At 39.9% G+C, this 24,007-nt stretch overlaps 1 protein-coding gene across 2 annotated transcripts in view; it reads left to right on the top strand.

The window, feature by feature from the left end:
• The window catches only part of LOC125750959 (ephrin-B1-like), a 67,727-nt gene that overhangs the window by 11,147 nt on the left and 32,573 nt on the right, over window positions 1-24,007 (top strand). The window lies entirely within an intron of this gene.

Raw genomic sequence — 24,007 nt, 5'->3', positions numbered from 1 at the left:
AGAAAACCAAAGAGGAAAAATGTTTATGTTCATTTATATTCAGGTATTTTCTCGATAAATAAATTGGTAATAATACAAAAAATGAACTCCCATCTCATGTAATTGTAAAATTCATGAGTTTCTATTTATGCAAGAACATGCACTGAAACCAAAACTTGGTGTTTCCCTACTGTATTGAAATTGAAAGTTGACCTTTACTAGTCACCAAAAACTTGTTTTTAGCCTGAAATTCATTCTGCAGCAGAATAGTTTCATTTAATTACTCTTTCAGGCATAACTCAATCCTTTCCAGTAGTGTTTACCCATGCGTCTTTTCAAATTATATATATATTTTTTTGCATGGAAAAACTGTTGCAGTTTATCATGGTAAAATACTAGTAACTAAGAATAATTTTGTTTTTTGTGTATTGAAAAGTTATAACTCAGGGTTGTAACATCTGAAATTGTTTCTATCTACTAATAAAAAAATATAATGACACAACAATTAAGGGTCAAGTTATAAAATATTTAGAGCTTTCCTGTTAGCGTAACACATTCTTTTTGCTACTACATAAAATGTGATTGTTTTTAATTGAAGTAAACTTTTGTCGTGATGTTTTTTTTTCCGATTAACATGGTCTGTGTTTGTTGTTTAGTTGTTTTGAATGACATTCATTTGGTCTTATGAGGAATTAAGGAAATGCAGACCCCTGGTTTTTAGCCGGACCAAACGTGGCCTGTTAGGTTCCACGCATGCAAAGAACAGATGTTAGATTTCAAAGGCAAAGGTCAAACAAATGGCGCTGACCGCCAGCAGCTTGGCTGTATAGGGGAAAAGGTTGTGCGATGCTTGTGCATAATTCTGAAGTATGTTTCGGCATTACATCACGCCTTCTCCCTCAGCGTGTTTTGTTCAAAAAACAGTCTGTGATCTGTCAAGAAGGGGGTTCACTCCTGTGTCATTTTATTAGCATGTCAGCTGTGCTTCGTGACTTGGTTTGCTTGGCTACGGCAAGCGCTGTTATAATTTTCAACGAAGGATGCCTGTGCTATTACAAGTAAGAAGGAACGCAGCTCTATTGTAGCATTTGGGGCTAAAATGCTGAATGTTTGAAATAAAACACGGCCGGACTTTCCTATGTTTTTTTTCCCCTCTCCTCCCTCTTGTTTGTGGTCCGTTCGGTCATGGGATCCGCGGCAGCGAGCTGGAAGGGGGTGCAACACAGAATGGATAAGGGGCACGTCGAGGATTCGGTTCCGGAATCGGGTCCCAAGGTTCCTTGCGCTTACCTTTGTAACTCACAAGCCAATGGTTAGTTAGCAGGGAAAAAAGGAAGTTTAATGTAAGGGGAAAAAAAAGAGAAAAAGCAAACAGAAGACTCAAATGTCGTGCGATTGTTCCTCTGTGCTCTGGCTTATGAAACGGGTTGTGGAACGGAAGGATCTGACAGCCATTCCAAAACCAATTAGAACTCACTTTTCAGCATAGATCTAATTGAATAGATGATACCCTTCCTGCTGGGCTGACTCCTCAGTAAGTATGTCACTGCACCAGATGGACTCTCACTTACAATTCTCATTATTAATTATGAAACAGCTCTAATCCATCCAGCGCATAAATACGGGAGAAATGGAAACCATTAGGGGCGCTTAGAAATAGCAACACACGGTCGTTGGGATTTTGATGAGCTGAAGCAGCAAGGCAAACTACCCCCCTCACCCAACCCCCAACCCCCCACCACCGTCAGTCTGTTTGGATAATTTTGTTCCTCACTTAAGTATATGTGTCAGGTAGGAGTCAAGAGTTTGATTTATTGCAGGAGTCTCCGTCATTCTTTTGTTCGCAAATTTCGCCCACTCGCGCTGGGGGAGGGCACTGCAGGAGCCCCCCCCCCCAGACAGCCACCCCCCCCATGCGCCTCCCAGCGGCTTTCCTTGTTTGCCCCCGCTAACCCATTTCTGCCGGGCCCTCGAAGGCACCCTCTAGCTGTTGCTATGCTAATGCCCGACATTAAAGGTTCGCGCGGCCCGTCGCGGCGGGCGAAGAAAGGGCCGGATTAAAAGTCACACTGTTAACGGCGCGGCTCAGCGCCTGAGGATCGGCGGGGCTCAAACCGCCGCGCGACGTGGCAGCTGTGACGGGCCGCTCAATGGCGGCGCTCCGGGAAGCCGCGACTGATCCATGCGTTCTCTTTCACTCTTTGACAAGTCTGAAAATCAAGTTGCGCACCAGCCCAAGAAAACCTCACCTCACAGAAGCCCCCCCCCCTTTCACCCTGCTCCAAGAAATCTGTGCTTTACTCAACTGACTCTCAAAGTCTTTAAACTTTCCCTGCGTATCATATAAATCTAATTGATATGTTCTGTCATTATTGAATGTATAGCTAGATTTCCTTTTGCACAGCGGTCTGTTACAGTGATTATTAAAAACTATGGTTTTTATTAATGTTCATAGACAGTGATATACTCACTGAGTTTTGAGTTAATGTTTTCCATACCAAATTATAGCTAAATGATGGAAAATATAACTTAAAAAAAAAAAAGATTTAGCATTGGGGAGCTGTGTTCATTCTTAGTTCTACAGTAGTAACATTTGTCTCGCAGCAGAACTATGTGGGAACGAGCCAGAAATTTTATGGCCTATAACTGAATTATTTTGATTGCCTGGTTGATTGATGGAGTCAAATGTTCATATTTCCCCTATTGTCTGAAACGTCTCCGTGAGAGAAAAGGAGAACGGTGAAAGACATCAGGAAGACAATGAGGCCCAGCGATCGCCCATTATTCTCAGAAACAAAAGTTTGTGCCACAAAAATTCTGCGAGCGTCGCAAGGTTAAGGTTCAGGGAAACAGTATGCAATATCCAGCTCTGCCAATCGTGCCTTTAGTCTTACATCGGCATAGTCCTTAGGAGGTTTTTTTTAAGCGATATTCTGAAGATGGCATCCCGGGGGGTGGTCTGAGGATTTTCTACAAGAGTCTGGCAGTGCAGGTGTCCGCGGCTTCGCCTCCTGACACTGCAGTCGAGCCGATGCCAGAAGTACTTTTCCCAGGAGAGCACACCTTATGTCTTTCATAGCGTCAGACTGTAAAAAAGCAACCTCTTTTTGAACTTGAGATACACTCCTTTTCTTTTAGAATGCACCCTTAGCTTAATTTATGCGCAGTGTTTAATGCACGTCCGCTGTGATGAAAATAAACAACGTGGATATAAATAAAGACCACATCTGATGGACAAATCTCATATTAGCTGGGGGGGGGGTATCAGGAGGAAAGATGCTGAAGGATGGCATGCAGCACTAGAGCTGCAGGGGCTCAGATTCAGCCTGTAACCCATCCAGAATTGGGCCTTTTTTTTCAGCATTTCATCTCGGAGGTTTACAGTTCCTAAGCTCGCCTATTACTGTGGAATTTCTGAGGCACTGATGTACCTCATCCAGTTCAGTTGAGGGTCCCTGAAAGTGGGCTAGAATAAAAACAAAAAAATTGGATGTTGCAATGTGTTTATTTTATTGTATTTTGTGATTTTTTTTTATTTTTTGAATCCTCACATGCACTCTGACACAGCTGTAGTCTTCTTTATATTACAAGCTCATAGGCAGAGGTCTGTACCAACTGTACTGGGATGTCGGGGGGGGTAAACAAAAATAGACCTTCTAACCTGTGTGAAAATACTGCCGGATCTATAATTAATTCACTGTAATTAAGTTAGTAAATGAATTTGTCTCTTGTTCTGGCCCATAAGCGGGGAACTATTTATCTAAAATATGCTTGGACATAGAATTGCATGACACAAGTCCTTGTAATAACATTTGGTTATAGTGTCGAGAAAGCTTTTGCAATGTGTTCACTGCCGCCATCCTTTACTTTCGCAGATGTAGGTCATTACAAATAAGGCTCGAATCCAACTGGAGTCTATGTGAGGCATATTTGCTCTGTTACGCGGCGCTATCACTCGCTGTAAGATGAGCAACCTCTGTGCACCTGGGTAGACTGAAGGCCAGGACATACCAGTGGAGAGGTAACAAGAATATTCGGGTTTTTTTTTCCCTTAACGAAAGATTGATTTCCTCTCTGAAGATGGTAAGGGTCTAACTTATTGTTTTTTTTTTTATTTATTTTTTTTTTTAAAAAAACGCTTTAATGTATTTATTTGTGGAGCAATATTGGGCACTCTTGTCATTTCCGGCCGAAAAGGTCTTAATACGTGATAAATTTCCCTTGTGTCCCAATTTGATTTCAGACCTTCATTAATCTTCAGCAAGTCAAGAGGCATACCCTATGGGATATCTGCTTTGGCTTACTCTCATTATCTCTGAATCTTATCTGTTTTTAATATACACAGCCTGCTATGAAATGAAACCTGTGGTTCTATTCCGTTGGCGGTGCAATTGGATCCGGTTCTCCACTTACCTTCATAACCTTTGCATAAAACCTGAGACCTGATCCGGAACCTTCTGTGTTTCAGCCCTGGAGGTCAGAGTAAACAGCCCAGCTTTTTGAAAGTGAATATTTTTCCGCTTTTCTTTTAAAATCAGTGTTTCGTGCCGCGTATTCTGTATGTTGATAATATAATATTTCTTTTACATACAGGGGCGGTGCAATGGTCAGCACTGTTCCCTGACACCTCTAGGACCAGGGTTCGAGTCTCCGTCATGGCTCCCTGAGTTTGCATGTTCTCCCTGTGTTGTCGTGGGGTTTCCTCCGGGTACTCCAGTTTTACCTCCCCCCCCCCCAGTCCAAAGACATGCTAAGTAAATTGGAGTTGCCGAACAGTCCATCGGTGTGACTGTCCACAAATGTTGTGTAAGGGTGCCCTGTGATAGCGCCCCCTGCTGGATTATTCCCTGCCTTGTGCCCATAGCTTCTGCCCCACCAAATAAGACAATCGGGTACAGAAGATGAATGGATATATATTGTTGCTGGTGTGAATGAATTGTCACTGGCAATCGAAGCTCAGCCTAGCTGCACTTATGTGTAGTTGACTCCTTGACAGCTGTGTGTTTGTAATGTGCTATTTGCCTCAATTTGGACAAAAGCCTCCGCCAAGTAAATACAAGTGAATGTGAATTTGACAGTTTCCGTTAGCTGCAAGCTCCACAGATGAAAAGCCAGTAGACCCGGCGTGACAGAAAATGCTAACAAGGAAAAGAAAGATTGTCTTCATTGTCATCGACTAGTGTGCGGTAAACGCGTACAAGCACAATTGTGTAGATGGTTGAGCTAAGGTGCAGGTTGAGCCAGCTGAGCAGTAAGCAAGCTGAGACTCACAGTTTGCTCTCGTCATTGCCTGAAACACTTCTTTCATCCATATTTTAGTTGTGTATTCGGAGCATCGACCATTTTCAGCAGAGGACTGTTGCTTAAAAACATGGCACAGTCAGGAAGGATCTGGCTCAGGAGAAATGAAGACTTTTCTCAGAATCTTTTCGGCTCAGTTTCAGTCACCTTCTTCTGAGTTCAGACATCTAGTAAATCTGCCTGCAGAAGACCTCAGAGCCCTAGAGGTCACATTCTGCACTGACCTTACATTCTTTTACTTTTTGGAAGATTCCTTTTCTCCTTTTAACTTTATCAGGATTTTCAAACTGAGATAATTAATGCATAAGTCAGGGCAGCTTGTGTTAATGAATTCCTGACACACAGCACTGGCATGTGTGCAAACCAAAGACCCACAGTAACATCATCGTCTAAGTTGTGCGGAAGCTGATTTATCAGAGCCGTGAATATATCTGACACTGCTACGCTGATGTTGTCCGAGACATTTTAGTGTTACTAATCTGGTCTTGCGGAACAGATAAACAGTCTAACATGGAAGTTAGTTAATGATTGCCAGTCAGCTGATGTGGGCCACCATCTTTGACTTGACTGTGTGATAAGTTGTCAGTTGGTTTGATTTTTGCTTGATTGTCACCTGGGTTTGTGATGTAACATACACATATTGAGTGAATAAATGACATGAAAGGGACTCCTTAGTTTGTCTAAGTGTATGAAAATGCCCCTTTCCTGTGAATACCTTTTGCATTCCAGTTCGTTCACGCATGGGTTCATGAAGGCATTCTTTCAGAATGCATCAGGGGTGAGTGTGGCGATAAGTTATTGTAGAATGCCCTCCCACCCCCCCGGGGTGTAGACTAAAGCTTTCTAAACATCTGTGAGGAACTTTTCTCCCCCCTCAGTTTCTGACCATTCACTGTATCAAAGCATGGCCACCGCCAACAATTCAAATCCGTTTGCAAGAACGTCTCCTGAAGAGGACTTTGGGAGAAACGTCGCCTGAATTCCTATCAGCCCCATTCTTTAATACCTATAAATGTGCGAAGTGTGCAATGACTCCAGATATCTGTCTAATTTATCGATCACATCTATGCATTCCATTTGCTTATTTATCGTCCGTTTGTTTCCAGGTCAACAAAATAGCATTGACAGGCATTATTATACACAGATGGCTTAATGCTATATTTTTATGAGATTTGCTCTTGACTGAAAACAGTGATTTTGGGACATAAACATGAACTATCTACTTTGACACAGCGAGTGCTTGGCCCAAACTGTAGTGGTAATGGCAGCCTTCGGCGTAGTGGTTAGGGAAGTAGACCAGAAAAATACAGGTTGAAAAATGTTGAAAAGGTAGTTGTACGGTTTTATTTTTAAACATGGTGTTGAACATGCATGCTCTGCTTCAGAAATAGGCAGCAGCATGAGCTTCGCAGGGGCATTGGTTGAGCTCGAATACCCGGGCAGATCCTGGGGGCCTGGGCACCCGACAGGGGCCTTTGCATATGTAAAATAATATATAAGGACTGGGAGGGGCAAAATTTCTTGGTGCACTTCTGGAGCTGTCATCTGTAATTTAAAACAAAGGGCAGTGGTTAATTAACCGTAGGATTTGTATCATCACATCAGGGTTTATTTTTTATTGGAAAATATACCACGCCTTTGTTCACTGCAAATCATTTTGGAAATGGAGTTAATCACTTTGTAGGTTTTTATCAGATTCTATTTCCCTGTCTTACTACATGCGTTGCATTTATATTATATGATTTGATCAAATTTGGTGCGAGACGTTTTTATGACCTTTTATCGTGCTCACACATGCTTTTGTGCATTCCCCTTGACTTTTAAGTATTAATTTTTTTTAAATAAATATATATAATTATGTATATTTATATATATAAATATACCTTCAGTATATGAAAAAGCAGGCAATATTAATGGGCAGAAAATATAAGGACCACGATAAGGACCCTTACTGCTCATGGCTGGACCTCACTTTAGGGTCCCCCCCCCCCCCCCGCAGAGGGCAACGGTCCAACTGTGAAACATGTAGTTTGACCTGGTCTTCACATTAGGGACATACAAACGATTCCCGGCACAATCGGTGTCACAAGAAGGAAAAGGAAAGTCAGAAAATAATTGGATCTGACTACATTTTAGAAGCTAATAAAAACACGACCTGTTCAAAAGCGATCTGCGGGCCGCTGGGCCACAAGACTCGCAGAACACGCTGCGAAGGCCGGCTCCTGTGATGTGGTTTCAAAGGCTAAATATTATGGTTGTGGGATTCTCTGCATTTGGCGTTCAGTCTTCTTCAGACACAGTGGCCACTCTGTGTTCTGGTCAAGTGGGCTGAAATTAATGCGTGTCGCAAAGTCACATTGCGAGGCGCGGGGCGGGCAGCTGTTTTCCACAAAAGGGAAGGCAGCGGCCGAGCGAGAGTCTCAGGTGTCAGCCTGGCCAGACTTCAGGAAGATTAAGGTCAAGTATCAGTTGCAGATGGCATTAATAGTGATGATGTAGCAGTACTAATAGCATGTCTTTCCCTCGCTCTCTAAGCTTTTCTCCGGCTGTCGCCACAAAGCAAAAAAAAAGCACATGTTATGAAAGTGTTGTAGTGAAGAATTAAATAATACAGCATATGCAACAATAAACAGTCTGGGGGATAAAATGATTGGAAGAAAAAAAAAAATCCGTATTGTTTTCGCCAGGTTTCGGCGGTTCCCACTCCGTCATTGGGTGTAATTGACATCCCACATGATGTGTGAGAGCCGAGCAATTACTGCTCTGTCGCTTGGATTTACGTGTAAACATGATTTAGTATGGATTTTAATGACTTTGCACCATGCCTATGAAAAAAAACAATAGCTACGCAGTCTGCCGGGTTTACAGAAGGACAACAATGCACAGATACGACACAAGGGGTCTTGTTTGTTTACGTTAAGTTCTTTGCATTAGCTAAAGAAATCACCTCATCAGACAGAAAATACGATGTTATTACCTACCAGACCTTGTGTTGACATGCTTTATACTAACTAACCAGGAACGTCGATGTCATCTATTTCCATTAAAGTCGGCCATTTTTCTATCGACTGCATCTAGTCAGTGGTGCTTTCTAAGACACTTATATTAAATTGAGTTTTGCTTACAGTAAAAATCTATAGATACCAAGTTGCCGCACATCAAGGAACTACTGTGTAGACGAGCAAAGCTTTCTTTGTTGCTTCTTTATGACGACTGATAAATCTAAGTTTTTCCATAACTCAGACTTATATAATAGCATATATATATATATATATATATATATATATATATAGGATATGTATATATATATATATATATATATACACACACACATACATATTCCTTTTAGATACAGACACACACGCACACACATATATATATAATGCGTGTGTGTGTGTTTATGTCTTTTCCAAACTTGTTTAAATCACTATTTTTAAGTATGCTTTATGTCACCCCCCTACAACTACATTTTTTGCCACATGTTAAAGCTGATTACTGAATAACGAAGGCCCTTGAATTCTGCCTTCTTTGAGAGTTCAGCTTTTCCTCAAGTTCATTTCTCCACCACCTGACCTGCGGACATGATGAGCTGCAAAGGTCAACGCTTTCAAAAAGCTGCTCCAGCCTTGTACTTTGTGACCGGGTGACCTCTGCACGAAGGGTGGAGGTGATATTTGCATTCTATATCGAGGGGGCCGGCCCTGTCTTTGTAGTTAACGACAAACCTCCGCGGCAAAAAAGCAGAACTAGCATGTTTGCTCATATTCTCAAAAGACAGAAGGACCATGGTGCAAGCAGACAGTAGCCATGCATTTTTTTTTTCCCAGCTCACAGTAAATGATGGCTGTTCACCAAATGCGAAAGACACCCTTCAACTGTACGATAAACATCCGTGAAGTAAATATGCCATTTTCTTTAGCGTAGGACTGTAAGGTTATGGAACTGTCTGAAGGAATTATTGGCTATACATTCAGTTCAGTTGTTTTTTCCGCAATGGTGCCAGTTTTCCTGTTATTTGCAAGACTTAACATAATATTGAAGAAATTCTGAGCTTTTAAAGTTCGTCTTTTTGAACAATAAATACACATTATTATGTTGTTAGTATCTGATCCAAGATAATGCATTTTTAGCATATTTCCACTGCGGCGTTGACACACGGAGGAAGAAATGCACCGCTCACATGATATATTTTAATAAGGCTAATCTCAACATACCAGCTTTGACTTTAGTATTCTTTTCACACAACAACACGTTCTGTACATAGCAAGGCAGTAACACTGAAGAAGCTAAGGGAGAACAGTTGGGCTTGCATATAAATTTGCAGTGACATTTGGTATGTATTTTTAGACGTTTATGTGCCCTTTAGGTTATGCCAAGAATATTGGTCTCTTGGAATAAAAGAATTGCACTTGGGATTTAAATTGGCTTAATATCTCTTACCTGTTATATACTCAAGCTACCTAGAGACTTAATGGCAGTACAGATTTTTTTGCTCATGTGACAACTGAGTACTGAGCTTTGAATGCTTACTTGTTAACCATAAATAATATTGTACATAATTACTCAGTCATAAGAAAAACTAGGTGTTTTAATCTCGCAGCCTAAATTATAATCATTGATTAAATTAATTTGTGTTAACCAGTCTAATATGGACATCCATAACTTTCAAAATTTGAAGTATTTTAATCTTCGCTCTAATTTGCAGTAGAATATTTCCAGTGGACCAGCCCACTCCTTTTTCCAGTGCAGTTGAGCTGGTTTTTTTTATTGTTTAGAGATGTCTGGGCACTCTGTATAATCTGATGACTACTGTTTTGCATCTTGAGAACATGTGTTGCCACTTTCCCTTTTGTGTCAGAGCTTTAAAGGGTTAATTAGTATGTTTTCTTTAGATATTCATCATATTCTTGTAACAATAGTTTACTTGTTAGTAGAAAGTCACACCCAGTCCTGCTTTTCTCCCCTAGGTTTCATAAGCTCAAGACACCTGATTTCAGACACGATGATTCACCTTCACTTCTCTAACAGCTACATAAATACCTAATTTGTGACCCTTTGTGCAACAGAACTGGTATCTGATATGCCAGGCCAAATATTTTATACATTTATTTTTATACTCCATACAAGCTAAAGGTACCGGCTGTTTTTCGTAAGGAAGCTAAACATCTGTGCATCATTCTAAGATTATGAGATTTTCCTGCTGTCCCAGCCGTCTTGAATTTTCACTGCTATTGTATATCACTAAGCTACTTTAAACTGGATTTTATACCATGAGAACAGTCAACGTTGCCTTCAAGCAAAAAAAAAAAAAAAGGAAACTGAAAATACGGTTTAAAAAAAAAACATCTTCTAAGAATCCAAGTTATTCATCAGATGTTCTGTACTGACATAGTTGTTACACAATTGTCTTTTAAGGATTTTTCCTCTGAGCACTTTTTTTCCTTTATCTTAGCCTTGTACGATTTTTAAATGTCAAATAAATAAATTATGTTGATGGATGTATGAACTGTTTATAGCCAGCGGTGTGAAAAAAGAGAAAACAAGTAATTACCTTAGGAGAAGAGGCTCTTTTTGGTCTTTCTCAGAGTCAGTTTCTGGGAACAGTGATATTAATTTTCCATTACTGATCTATACCATCATTGGGGGAATTGTTAAGCTTTCCACCATTGAGGACCAATTAAAGGCAACGAAGGACTCCAACTCTACAAAGGACATTATCAATGAGCCGTACTCACTTATTCTTATCCTGAGCAATTTCAGAGCAGCTGGGTAAAATTGAGGCAACAGAGAGTTAATTGAATATTCATGATTACATTAATGAAGTTTGGATTAAATGCTACTTGGCAGCCAAAGCAGTCTTTACATGGAAACAACAAACCATTTCCAATCAATTACACTCATCAACAGCTCCAAACTGAATGAGCTTAACTTTCTCAAAGCTGTTTTTCCATAACTCAAAAATAAGTCGAGACTCTTGGTTTAACAAGTTGTTTAAAAAAAAAAAAAACATTTGTCATGAGTCTTAGATTATAGAATTATAGAGTTATGGAGTTATTGTGCGCTGCTTGAAAATCTTACCAACACCTGAACTAGCTTCAGCTTTTTTCTACATTTTCTACAGAACTTTCAAAAGAAAGTAACCTTTCTTGGAAATTCGAGTAACTTGTCTTTGCCAAACTTATGTTAAACCGCCGCATTTTAAAGACTCACAAAAACAGCAATAAAGCTTCTTCATGCAAGTTAAGGCACCAAACAAATGTTTCAGATTTAATTGCAGCATTATGCCAACTTAGAAATGCCAGTATATTTTAAACATAGGTTATGATCATCAATAAATTTTCCTTCTCATCAATCTGCTATGCGGGAGAAGGTAGACACACCTTGTATTGATATAACAATCACGACACGGCAGAAGTTCTGACAAGTCTTGATTTTTGAAATTTTATAGAGATGCTGATTTTTTAAATTTATTTGTTAACATCATTGCCTAGAAGCTAGGGTGGGGGGGCTTGGAAGGGAGATGTCATTGTGGTTATTAGATCAGAAATTGGGGGCCGTTTTTGACGCGAGCAGTGATGAAGTGCAGGTTGGCTCGGCCCGGCTGGTAAAATGCTTGTTGTTTTCCCCTTTGTTGGTTATGTGTCTGGGCTAATGTGAAGCAGGATTTATGAGTTATCTTTATATGTGCTTAGGTATCAGTGCCGCGCTTAACGCTATGGGAATTGGCCTGAGGTCGTGTGTGTGTTCAGGAGAGTTATTACCTGCTTGGACATGCCTGAAGGCTGGCAGGCAAAAAGAAGAAAAAATCTCGCTATCCTTCATTGATGCAGCACATTAATTTCACCCAGCTGAAAACCTGATGGTTTTTTTTTTTTAAACAGAAGACGTGACTTGTAACACACGGACGTCTGCCTGTATTTTTATGTAGCGGAGACGACAATGCCACAGAAGTCAAGTACGATGTCTTAGCTAGCATTGTTTGTATTTTAAGGAAGGCCTCATGTGCTACTTCGAAGTTAGTTAACTGTAACACTCGTTTAGTAGTAATATAAAAACATGTTGTCATTTGTTCTGTTCTCTCCATTTCCTAATTTTTTATGATTTTGATGTTTTTGATTTTGTTAGTAACTTAAAAAAAACTTTGTATGCATATAGACTGTAGCATATCATTAGGTAAACATTTTTTAAAAGCCTCAAACTCTAGCAGAACATGTTGCAATGATTACAGACCAACACACACAGCTCTTCTCCAAATCCAATTGTGGGTAATGTGTTGGAATGCCTAACCCTCTTGTAAATGAAAATCTTGAATCGATTTCTTTCTTTTTTTTTTCTCCCTGTGCACTCAACAGTGCAAAGTCCAGGAGCTGCGAGTCCTGTGAAAATCACAAGTCCTGGGTTAAAAAAAAAAAAATGAATAGCAGCTATTTTTGTTATCAGTGATGCGCTTGAAGAGTATGTGGAAATAAATCAGCTGAATGAATGGATCGAAGACTTAACTTTATCTGCGTTATATCTAGCTGAATCCCGTTATTATTTTCAAAGGGAGAAAGTGATGGGGGTGGAGATCACTGGAGTAACTTTGTTGTATTCTCTCCAAAATGTTAGGGAACAGACTGATGAGCTATATTTCCTCCACCCACATACCTCCCCCCATTCCTTCCACGTTGGCAGTCATTATCAGGACTGTATTTATATTTATAACAATAAATTAAATAATGTGAAGGAATGACACTGTAAAGTCATATCTCAAATCTTCGAGCTGAAAACCAGCCTCTTGCTTTAAGTTGTGAGTTATCATTTAAACACGAACAGTAAATATATACCTTGGATGAGTAAGATGAACTGAAATTTGTGTAATGCATTTACGTCAACGTCACTGTTACATATTGCAAAAACGAGCGGCTACTTCTGCAACCAGCCCCACGACACACCAGCAAACTTTCCTGCGATTCGCTGCGGCTGCACTCTTGCGATTTCTTTTCCTCTTACCGACGCAATTTAGGCTGCTTCTAGGAAAATTACTTTCTTGTGTGGCGAAAATGCAGCCCTTTTTTTTTTTATTGCATAATCTACGTTGGCATTGGGCAGGAGCATCCTCATTAAGAGCATGTATTACTCTTGGGAAATGGGGGCCAAGGGAAATCTAGTGAAGGATCTTCATCCTTTCCTCCTCTCCAAATCCCCCTGGCATCCAACAGGTTTTCAGCACAGAGCGGCCCTTGGCCGCGATCGGCCCGGCCCGGCTGCCACAAGGGCCCAGGCTTAGAGCTGGAATCTTCAGCAGACCACGAAGAGTCCATCTGTGGCCGCGTTTCTCCCAGGATGGAAAGCAGCCGCCTTGGCTGCGCTGCTCTTAGAGGGAGGAACGAGAGGAAGAAAGGGCCCCTCTGTCCCTACGGTTTACAGAGCTGCTTGCGGCGATATGGATCCCGCTTGAATCCCACCCAGATTCCTCTTCCAGCTATAATTTTTCTCTCTTTCAAAGCTCCTTTGAGAATAAGTGAAAGTTAAGAGTGCAGCACTCCTGGGCTGTGTACCATGTGAGCTGATAGCGTGGTGCTCGCTGCTGTCACAGCAACAGACTTCCTGTCTTGGTCGCTCCCTCTCTGCGTATCACTGGCTGGACTTCTTGGTGGAGTTTGGGATTTAGCGGCCGAGGCGTCTGTTGAAGCGAAATATGTAATTTGTCTTTTGTGGCGTGGGGAGCCTCAGATGCACTCATGTGGTAGGGAAGATGCTCAGTAAGCTTTCTTTTTGGGACTGTTTAGTCATGCGGGATGTGATTTTCTCAGCATATATACATTATATACATGTTTTGCAGAATCTCACAGATGTATTTCTGGATATGTGTGATGAGTTTTGTGTTTTCTTTCATACAAACTGTGTTAAAATGAATCCGATGTACTTCTATACCAGAAAAGGTTTTGTTAACATGTAACCCAACCTTTTGTAATGGATGCCGTTCCTAATGGTTTTTTTTTTTGTTCAAGAGTAAATCTATAGTGCAGCTACATATGTTCAGTTGTAAATATATAGCCGTGTAATGCTATGTGTTACTTTCTTGCTCCTCCGTCATGAACTGTCAGATCCATGTATTCATGAAGATTAACCTGCTGTGATGGACAATTTCGACACGCCGCCATCATTCTTCAGACAGATATTAATTGCAGAAACATGTTCGGATCTTATAAAAACTGCTTTTGTTGTAAATATGCCAAACCAACAGATTAGATTACATCTACCGTTCTATAGATTACAGAATCATCATAAATCATTAATGATAATTACTGTTGTTGCCTAAGGACTTACACTAAATGGAGTCTCAATATATACGATGTTTTTGATATTACTATCATTATTTTATTATCATCATTATTTTTATTATTTATGATCATTATCATTATTATTAATATTATTGTTATTAATGATAATAATAATAATATTCAGACTGATCTGTGTAGCTGTTTATTAGCAAATAAAACGTTCTATAATTTCTTCATTCTCTTTCCTTTTAGTTGACACAGTTCATGATGATGATGGTGATGATTATTATTTATTCATTGGTTATCAATGTGTTTGTCGGGGGATGTCCTCCGCTTACAAAACAGCCCTTTGAATATTTCCTTAACTTACTGCCAGCATGGGGCCCATTGAGGGAGATATGAATGGTGACAGTTGAAGTGCCCAAGCGGGCCGAGGCCGGCGCTCCAGCCTGCCAGCACTCCCCGCCGTTCCATTGTATCACTCCTCCAGCACATGGATATTTTGGGTTGAGGGGGGATACCAAATCATGTGCTTATATTCTTTCTTGGAATGCATAAGGGGAGGTGTTGTGGAGTGAACTGGAGGGGGTGGGGGGGCTTCCCCTCATGGGAATTTTCCTTTCTTTTTTAGAGGAACTTGAGAGCATTGTCATGGGTTAAAAAAAAGTATGAATGAACTTCATTTGCATGTGCTAAATAAATGAGTAAAACGCACACTTTAATTGGTGGTATTCAAGTCAGCCTAAGTCCTGTGTTCGGCTGTACAAAGAAAGTAGGACAGGGAGGTGTAGAAATGCCCCCCCCCACCCCTGAGTATTGCCCCCTACTCCCCAATTTTTTGGCCATGTGTTGTGCTAGAAATGGAGGAATTCATAAACTGCAGTAAAGCTTGACTGTGAAGTTAATCAGGGCTTACTTGCAGGGCGAGCGGGCATTTAATTGCAATAATTATGGAATATAGGCAGGCTTTTTCAGGTCACTTATATAATTTAAATAATTATGATTCTAGCTCCTATGAACACATAACTGCTGTCAAGTGCAGACTCGGGATTTTGAAAGAGTAAATGGTTCACATATGCTATCGCTGATATTGCCAAGTCTGTCTCTGTGGTAACCCAAGAGAATGGAAATATTTCAATGCCATGTATTTAATAGTTATAGTGATGTTAAATAAGTATCCATTAATAGATGCCTTAGAAGCAACACCTGGTTAAACAAACAGGAATGCATTTTCATCTCTTTGCATTTTCAATGCATTTCTATTCCAATGGGAGCGCTTGCGAACTTTCAAGTTTTTTGCAGTATCGATGCGTGTCACGCGAAGTCGTTTTTCAGCAAAACGAAATTCCTAAGGCGGAAACACATTTCTCACTCTGGGTGACAGAAGAAAATCTGTTAAGCATCGAGAAAGTCAGGGGTGTGTGTACATCTGTGTTGAGTGGGCGTATTGGGGTTGTCAGGGTATGTGTGTGCGTGTGCATGCTTGTTGGATGAAGGCTAGCAAGCTGACCTCTTATGGTTTTTGACACTTGCACAGTTGTGGCTGCAGCAGGACCTGCTGATCTTCCTTAACTAAAGGCAAAAGTGTTCAGAAGGTGGAAAACTTGGGCTACGTGATGCACCTGAGACGCAGAAATGCAGAAGGCAGGAAAGATTCAGAAAGATGTAACAAGCTTCATATTTTCTCTGTATTTTTAAATGGGGAGGTTATCATTAAAGATTACTACAGATTTAATTGTGTTCTGTAACGGAAATCGAAGTGTATATTTTCTTTGGCAAGACTGTTGTGGGTATATCGGTTGTAAATATAATATAAGATTTAAACTCGTCCAAAGTTCTGTAATTTCAGTACGATTTCCCATTCTGGACAATGTGGAGTATCTGCACTGCAGGCAGTAGTGCAGGAAGTAGAGGTGCGGGGGTCGCTCAGCGCCCCCCTGTTTCGTCAAAGAAAAAATGTATTTATCTTGCAATGGTTCGCATACTTTATGATTATTTTTCCAAAAAGACTACCGACATTAGCTGTCGATAGCTATCAATGATAAAAAAAGAACTTTTGTATTAGTCCGCCCAGTTTTCAGTGACCTGAGCTCAAAACGCCTTCCTGTGCCTGTGACTGCAAGTGTGCCCCAAAGAGACTGAGCACTTTGGGGTTTGCCACGGCTATAAGAGTGTATATTGGCAATTCCATGTAGGATCTTGTCATTCCAAATGTAGAAGTCGGAACTAAAAGGAAGTGTGTCTCACAAATGTCACTGGATTCCGTGTGCGCATTTTTGAAGAATCTGATTTCAGCTCAAAGTCCCAAACCTCCAATACATATTGCAAAATTGGCTTATATGCCGGGGAGCTGTTGAGGGCAAAACTGTTTACACTGATACCGAGAACACCCATTTTACAATTAACTGCAGCTGTTCTACAGTTCCTGCACCATAAGGCATGGGGTCTTTTGGGAATTGAGTAGTACGCTCTAAGTAGTCCAGCCCGACTATCCGGATCAGAATATACCAGGGATACAGTTTCCTGATGGAGGCTTTAACAAGGAAGTGATTGCTAATTGCTTCCCTGTTGCTTTGGTGTCGGCGAGCTCACATCTGTGACAAAACTTTGTGCCAAAAACTCATTATTGGGAAACACTTCACAAAGACTTGGGGAAGGATGACCAATCAATTAATTAAAGCAAGACAGCTTTAAAAAAGAAAAGAAAAGAAAAAAATGTTTTACACACACACACAATAATAATGTATAAAGAAAGGCGATTGTATGCTTTAAAAGTAGTTCTCATATCCAATGTTAAAAGTCAGGATTTCAGCAAGACCATTATTTTAGTGTTAGCTGAGTAACAGTGCTTTAATAAAGAAGAAACGTTCGTGCCAAAAAATCATTATTGGGAAACACTCCACAAAGACTTTGGGAAGAATGACCAGTCAATTAATTAAATCAAGGCAGCTCAGGAAAAAAAAACCAAAAAAAGGCTGTTGAATGTTATAAGAATAAGAAGATCAAATGTTAAAAGTGAGGATTTGAGCAATACCTTTATATTGATGGTAATAAAGGAAAAAAAGTCTGTTGAATTATTAATAAAAAGCAATTTACAAAGGATTATGGGGTGTCTGCTGTTTTGAGGGGATCTGGTTGGAAAAACTGTTGTTAGTTGTAATCACCGCACAGCATAAACACCAATCAGATGGAAAAATCGGAATCGATTTTGTATGGAGGCCGTAAACTGCTGATCCCACCTCATTGAACAGATCAGCAGGTTTCACTGGGTGCATTTTAATGGGTCACTTTACTATACATTGGTGTAATTAATAATAAAAACATCCATGTTGCAAAATAAGCATTAAATTCTAATGCACCAATTTTTTCCCCATCGGTGTAGTTTCCATCTCAAAACATTATTTATAATGAAAGATGAATTCAAAGGAGACAATCATGATATTGGATAAAATGTGCAGGGCCGCATGAAAGAAAAAAAAACAAAACAGATGAGAGGGAGAGAGAGAGAAAGGAGAGGTAGGAGGAGGATCAACTGCAAAGCCCAGTGTTCCCATGGTAACTTGTTTATGTTTCACACTGGTGCATCTTGTAAATCCAATTGGAGGGAGAATGGGGCCCTGTCCACTGTGAGGCCTGAATGGACCGGCAAGCGAACGCTAGGCCTTAAGTGAAAGCTCGGCTGGTTTGGAAGCCCACGTAAGTGAAGAGGTGGGAACAAAGGACGTCGCGTTCGCTTTTATCTCTGAAAGTTTATTAATGGGCCCCTTAACCCTAGACATTTGAGAGATCCTTGCTTTTAAGGTTTCAGTATTAACCCATATTGCGGTATTGCATATCCACCGTACCTTACATTAATTACTTTTTAAGCTGCAACTTCCTATTCACTACTATCACTAACACGGTTACTTTTTATTTGTAACATTTATATGTCCTCTAAGCCTTACTGAATATAATCTAAAGAAAAATGTTACACTATGTAAAAGTTCTATTTCATTTAAATAGCACATCTGAGAGATGAAACTGACAAGCCTGCCAGTGTGACAGCAGTCCGAGGTCCCATCATAATCTCGATGTGTGTAACATGTATGTGTAATGAAACGGCCGATTCCTGGGCGTTTGTGTAAGCTAAAACCATATCAAGCACATCTGATATGTTGAATATGGGCTAAAGATAAGATTTAGTGCGTTGTTATGACAAGCACTATCCAAAGATGAGCGATAGCATCGAACAAGATGAGTAGCTTAACGGCGGGATATGATGCTATTAAATACATATTTAAAAAGTCACTGTTCATTTTGCTGAATGCTTGCCCTTCTTTAAAAATTGAGTCTGCCTCCAAAGTGCCTAAATGCTGTTAGATACTCTCCTTTATCCACAGTTGTGCAACACAAATAATTATATAATTGTCTTTTAATCACCAGCAAACTATGAAAGACTATATTCATTCAGCTGCAATGGATTGCTGCAAGGGTTCATCGACTGCCTTTCCTGGTTGCACTGTATTATATGGGACATTTCATCTGGGGGCATAAAAAAGTCTGTTAGGCATTGAGAATGTTGAGGAATTTCAGAGCTACGTCTCAGGATATGTTCAAAGTCAGTCGATGTTTGGCAGAACATGGCAAAATATATATCCTTCCAGATCACACTTGTTGGGTGAAAGCTTACAGACCACCGTTGATGCATCTGAGACTCTCATTGCAGCTGTAATTGTTAAAGCAGCAATATTGACTGTATTGGTACCTGATTTTGACAAGTTTATAGGATGTTGGCATGGAAAAGACCTGGTAGAGCTTCCATTGCTGAGGAAAATGTAAAAATTCATCTGTCTAATTAAAACTGATCTTCAGTTGTACTTTAGCCTTTTAATTTAAGTACAACTTTCGTTTGTGGTTGTGCATTGTGGACTAACTACATTGCAGGAGTGCACTGAGTCGGTTTAGTAGGCTGGTTTGTGACACGTATTTGCATTTATATCGACAGTTCGGTTAGATTTAGTTAGATTCTGTTAGCTGGTCCCTCCCTCAGAAAACAATCGCACCATTGTTTCAAACCTCCATGACTGGCAAGTGATGTAACGTTATTTTACACAAAACCCAGTTGTTTGGGATGCAACGTACTGGATCCTTATCCAAAGCATCCATCATTGGTGAGGTTCTTATCTGAAAAAAGTATAACTTACAGACACCAAGAGGAACGCTGTGTGACTATTGTATGCTGTATACATTTTTTAATGTCTACTGTGACAATTTGAATGATTGCAATGTATCTCTCAACACAAGCATTTCTTTTTGTTAAGGATCTTGATGTGCCACACAAGCTGTAGTAGAATTAGCATTTTATGCCATTTTTGAATAGACGTACTCCCTGTTCCTCGTCTCCCCACTCCGGCGTGACACAAAGTGGCTGTTTGCAAAGGGCGGAAAGCAGAGCCGGGACATTTGCCAGCTTAAAAGAAAATGTTTTCGGTCGCCCTTCTCACCTTCCACCTTCCAATCAAAAGACACCCACGGAGACAACAATGAAACTAAACGCCGTCACCTGATAGCGCTCTTAAGGAATGGCTTAGCAAACCAAACAGGTCCAGGAGGCCAAACACAGGAGTCTATGTTATCCAGACAAAGTGAAACCACACCATGCCTTAGGCGAAACAGAGTTCAGTTTCTTTTTCTCTAATCGTGAAAGTCCCCCTCCCCGGCGCATCTTAAAGTAAACCTCAAGAAGATGGCGTTGTCTCCTTGATGGGCCTTCGGTGAAAGAGCCACCGCAGTGGAGAATCTGATTTCACTTACACGAGCGGACTCAGCTAGAAAGTTCAAAATCAATACCAGCTACCAGAATCTGAATGCCCCATATCAATAGATACATGGTAATGCACAAAAAGGAGTTAGGGTTAGCGTATCTGCCTTCTCAGGTTACCGCTGCCTCCGTCCAGTCCATTACGAACATGCTTTAGCGCTCTGCAGCCTTCTCTCAATCTCCTTTGCCTCCCGTATGTCATGAATTCTTTTTTTTTCGTTTTCTTCTCGCTAGATGCTGTGTTTTCTAGGTAGCCTGTTTTTTTGTCTTTACCGACATTCTAGGCGAGGACCGTGAAATCTGAGAACGACGTTATTTCTAATTGCGTACCACACGTATTCTGTCTTGAAGTGAGCATTAAGCAGAGACCCTATTACATACATAGTAAAATACATTCGGTAGCTATTGAAAATCTTAATACTATAGTACTTTAATTTTATGCTGTTCTGTAAAGTGACCTTTAACACGACCTTCTACATGTAACAGTGATCTAGGGATAGGGAGATAAATGCAAACAGCGATATATAACCTATGACCCGGAATGGTAGACAGCATAGTGTTTTTTTATATATGCCGATATATCAAATTTTTTATTATTTAGGGCAGTTTGGGAAAATGTATAAGAAATGAATTTAGCTTCTAGTAAGAGGTATAGTAAGTCAAATATCAGACAGAACCTATGAAAATACAAGGAACTTCTTTACAGGATCCACAAAAACTGAGCTTTTCCATTGTTTCTTTCAAATGGCTTAAGCTATAAAACTGTGCATGCTAACTGCGATACTTTTATCATTATATATAAAATACATGAAGGATCCTCACACACGGAACTATTTCACACATGGAACTAAATTAATTCAGCATATCGTTTGCTTGTGTTTATTCACATCAGCATGCTGGTCAAACGCGGAGCCAAGTCTGATTTGAAGCAGATAGTTGGTAAGGGAATCCTTTTAAACAGTCAATTAAAAAATTATTGATTTCTACCCCTTAGACTAGTCTTTTAAGCTGGAGTTTAGAGGAAATAACATCTAATAAAAGGAGTAGTATTAATAACGTTAAAAATCTGTCAACAGCAGTATGTCTCAATGGGTGCTTGGGGATTTCAGACAAAGTAATTGCAGGTTTTTAGTTTCCAAGTGTGGCTACGTCATTGTGATCTGGTCCCTTGGGGTTTTTTTGTGGGGCAGAGGGAACATGCAGGGCAATAATGTATGCTATAAAAGGGAATATTGAGATATACGGCATTGTTGTACGTAGTTCCTGTCTGAGAATGGAGTCTGAGCGATGCTGAAAGGAGGGAACATTCCACTTAAACACATTGCTGTGTGTGCTGTGAGTTTTTCTCTTTGAATTCCAAACCACAGTATTGGTGTTCATTGGCTGCTGCATCTGGAAGTATTTTGATTATACTCTTTGTTGCACATGTTAAATGACCTTAGCATAGGTCATAGGTTTGTACCTGTTAAATTACAATGCCTGTGTTGTACTTTGAATATCCACAAATTTCAGTGTAAACATTTGCAGTTTAAAGATAATTACATGGATATGATCGTTAAAGTACATTGAGTGAATTGTAAAATCTCCTAGTAATGTTGTAGAGCTATATAAATAATGGAAAATAGTGTCATAAACATGTGACTTAATATTGACATGTCATATTTTAAGTTAAATTTGAAATGAAAGAAAATTAAAATCTTGTCAAATGCATGATTTCTATAAAAGGATGTTAAGTAAACTGCGAACTGCAACAGCATTATTTACTTGTTAAAAGTTTATGCAACAACAATGACGCCATGGGTTTGTGTCATCTGTCGTATTTTTATTAGATAAATCACAAATCAATTCAGATATTTTCAGTGGACTTGCATGCTTATGTCATTTGTATGTGACACACATTGGAATTGTGATTCATTAATTTTTTTAATAAATCATAATAAAATTTTGTCCATTAGAGTCAAAGCATTGAGTTATATAAGAAATGCGCATTATGAAGTTACTGCTTTATTTATAGAGCTGTGACTTTACATATTTTCCTTAATAAATGTCAGAAGGTTGAATCATCACAGTAGTTCATAGTATTGCTTTTCATGTTGTATCCTATACCTAAGGGTACTAAGTTTTGTCTGATGTGCTAGCTGAGGTATTTTGTGCTTGAAACTCCCTTTTTTGTACCTTTTCAGTGTCTTGACAAGGTATCTTCAAGTGTACCATGTGTAAATAATATATTATAATCCAGCTCACATGCCTTTTTAGTGAAAAATTCTCCTGCAGTCTATAAATTTATATGAATCTATGTATATGAAATATAAGTATCTAATTGTTATTCTAGTACAATGAAGTACTGTAGTTTTCAAAAGAACCATTTTATGTAATTACTGGTAAGTTATACAAAACAGTATACCCATTGATGTGCATGTAAACATTAATATAGATTTTTGCCTAACAACGTAGCCTGTCTTTATGGCAGGGCTGTCTTTAAAGTGGAGGGAAAATTAGCATTCTCCATGCTAATAATGCTGCATATTGTGTTTACACAAAGATCAAAGGAATTGATATTGATATTTCTGTCCAGCATAATTAGCACTAGCACATACTTGCTGGCCATTGTTTCATCTTATTGAGTGTGATTCCAATTTACGCGCAAGATAAAGAATGAATCGACTGAGGAGCAGAAAGACATTTCGTGGAATTGAGTAAAAAAAAAGTTTTATAGGAGCTAGCAGACGGGAGGCTGTCTTGAATCCAACAAGAAATGGGATAAGCTACATGCAGAAGGCTATCGAAAAAAAAGTGTGAAATGTGTCGATATGAAGAGGAGGTGGTAAATTACATGTTGAAGATGCAGTGATGGAGCGTAGAGCAATGATACAGGCAAGATGACGCTAAAAAGCGAGCTACCTAAGGCAAGGGGAACAGAGGGGCCCACAGAGACCTATCTCGGCATTATCGCAGGCCTGCAATCATGCATCGGGACCGAGGCGTTCCTTTGGCACGAGTGATGAGGGGTGTAGCAGTGGCAGTCTTCTCGAAATTCTCGGGGAGTGAGGTGGTCGGGATGGCGGGGCTGTAGGACATCACTCACCGAACCCTCACACTTTCCTGGCCTCAGTATCGCAGATCCACTGAGCCGACCTCATCCTTTCGGGAGAACTCCTGTTTCAAGCGGTTTCCCCTCAAGGCGGGAATCAAAAATCGGGGGTGGGAAGGGCACAACAGCCACTACCTCCTTGCAATGTGAAGTCTCAATTTACCTCGCCGTGTTATATGCATTGTACTCTTCTTTTATAGCTACATTAGCGTTTATTTATATTATAGATGTTACTCCAGACCCCTAATATTCACGGCATTACTAGAAAAAATAAATGTATTGTTATGTCCTGAAATTCAGAAATGCTTGGGAAAAATGCATCATTTATCCATAGGAATTACATCCCATAATGAGATATTGCATACCTTCGTGGCTAAATCTTCTCATTTCCAGGAATGTCTTTTCATCAGTTGAAAAGTACAATTTGATAAGAGCTCCGCAAAATAATTTATAGACGGTAGAGTAGCATGAGGATGGTAAAGTACAAAGCAGTATGAAGAGTAGCTGAAGCTGTACCATATTTGTCCTTTGCCTTTCCGTTACCGTGACAGCTGTATCATGTGACTGTAC

The sequence above is a fragment of the Brienomyrus brachyistius genome, chromosome 10, assembly GCF_023856365.1.
Source record: "Brienomyrus brachyistius isolate T26 chromosome 10, BBRACH_0.4, whole genome shotgun sequence".
NCBI classification, from domain to species: Eukaryota; Metazoa; Chordata; class Actinopteri; order Osteoglossiformes; family Mormyridae; genus Brienomyrus; species Brienomyrus brachyistius.
Note: the sequence above shows the minus strand (reverse complement) of the source record. Positions and strands in the feature narration are given on the sequence as shown.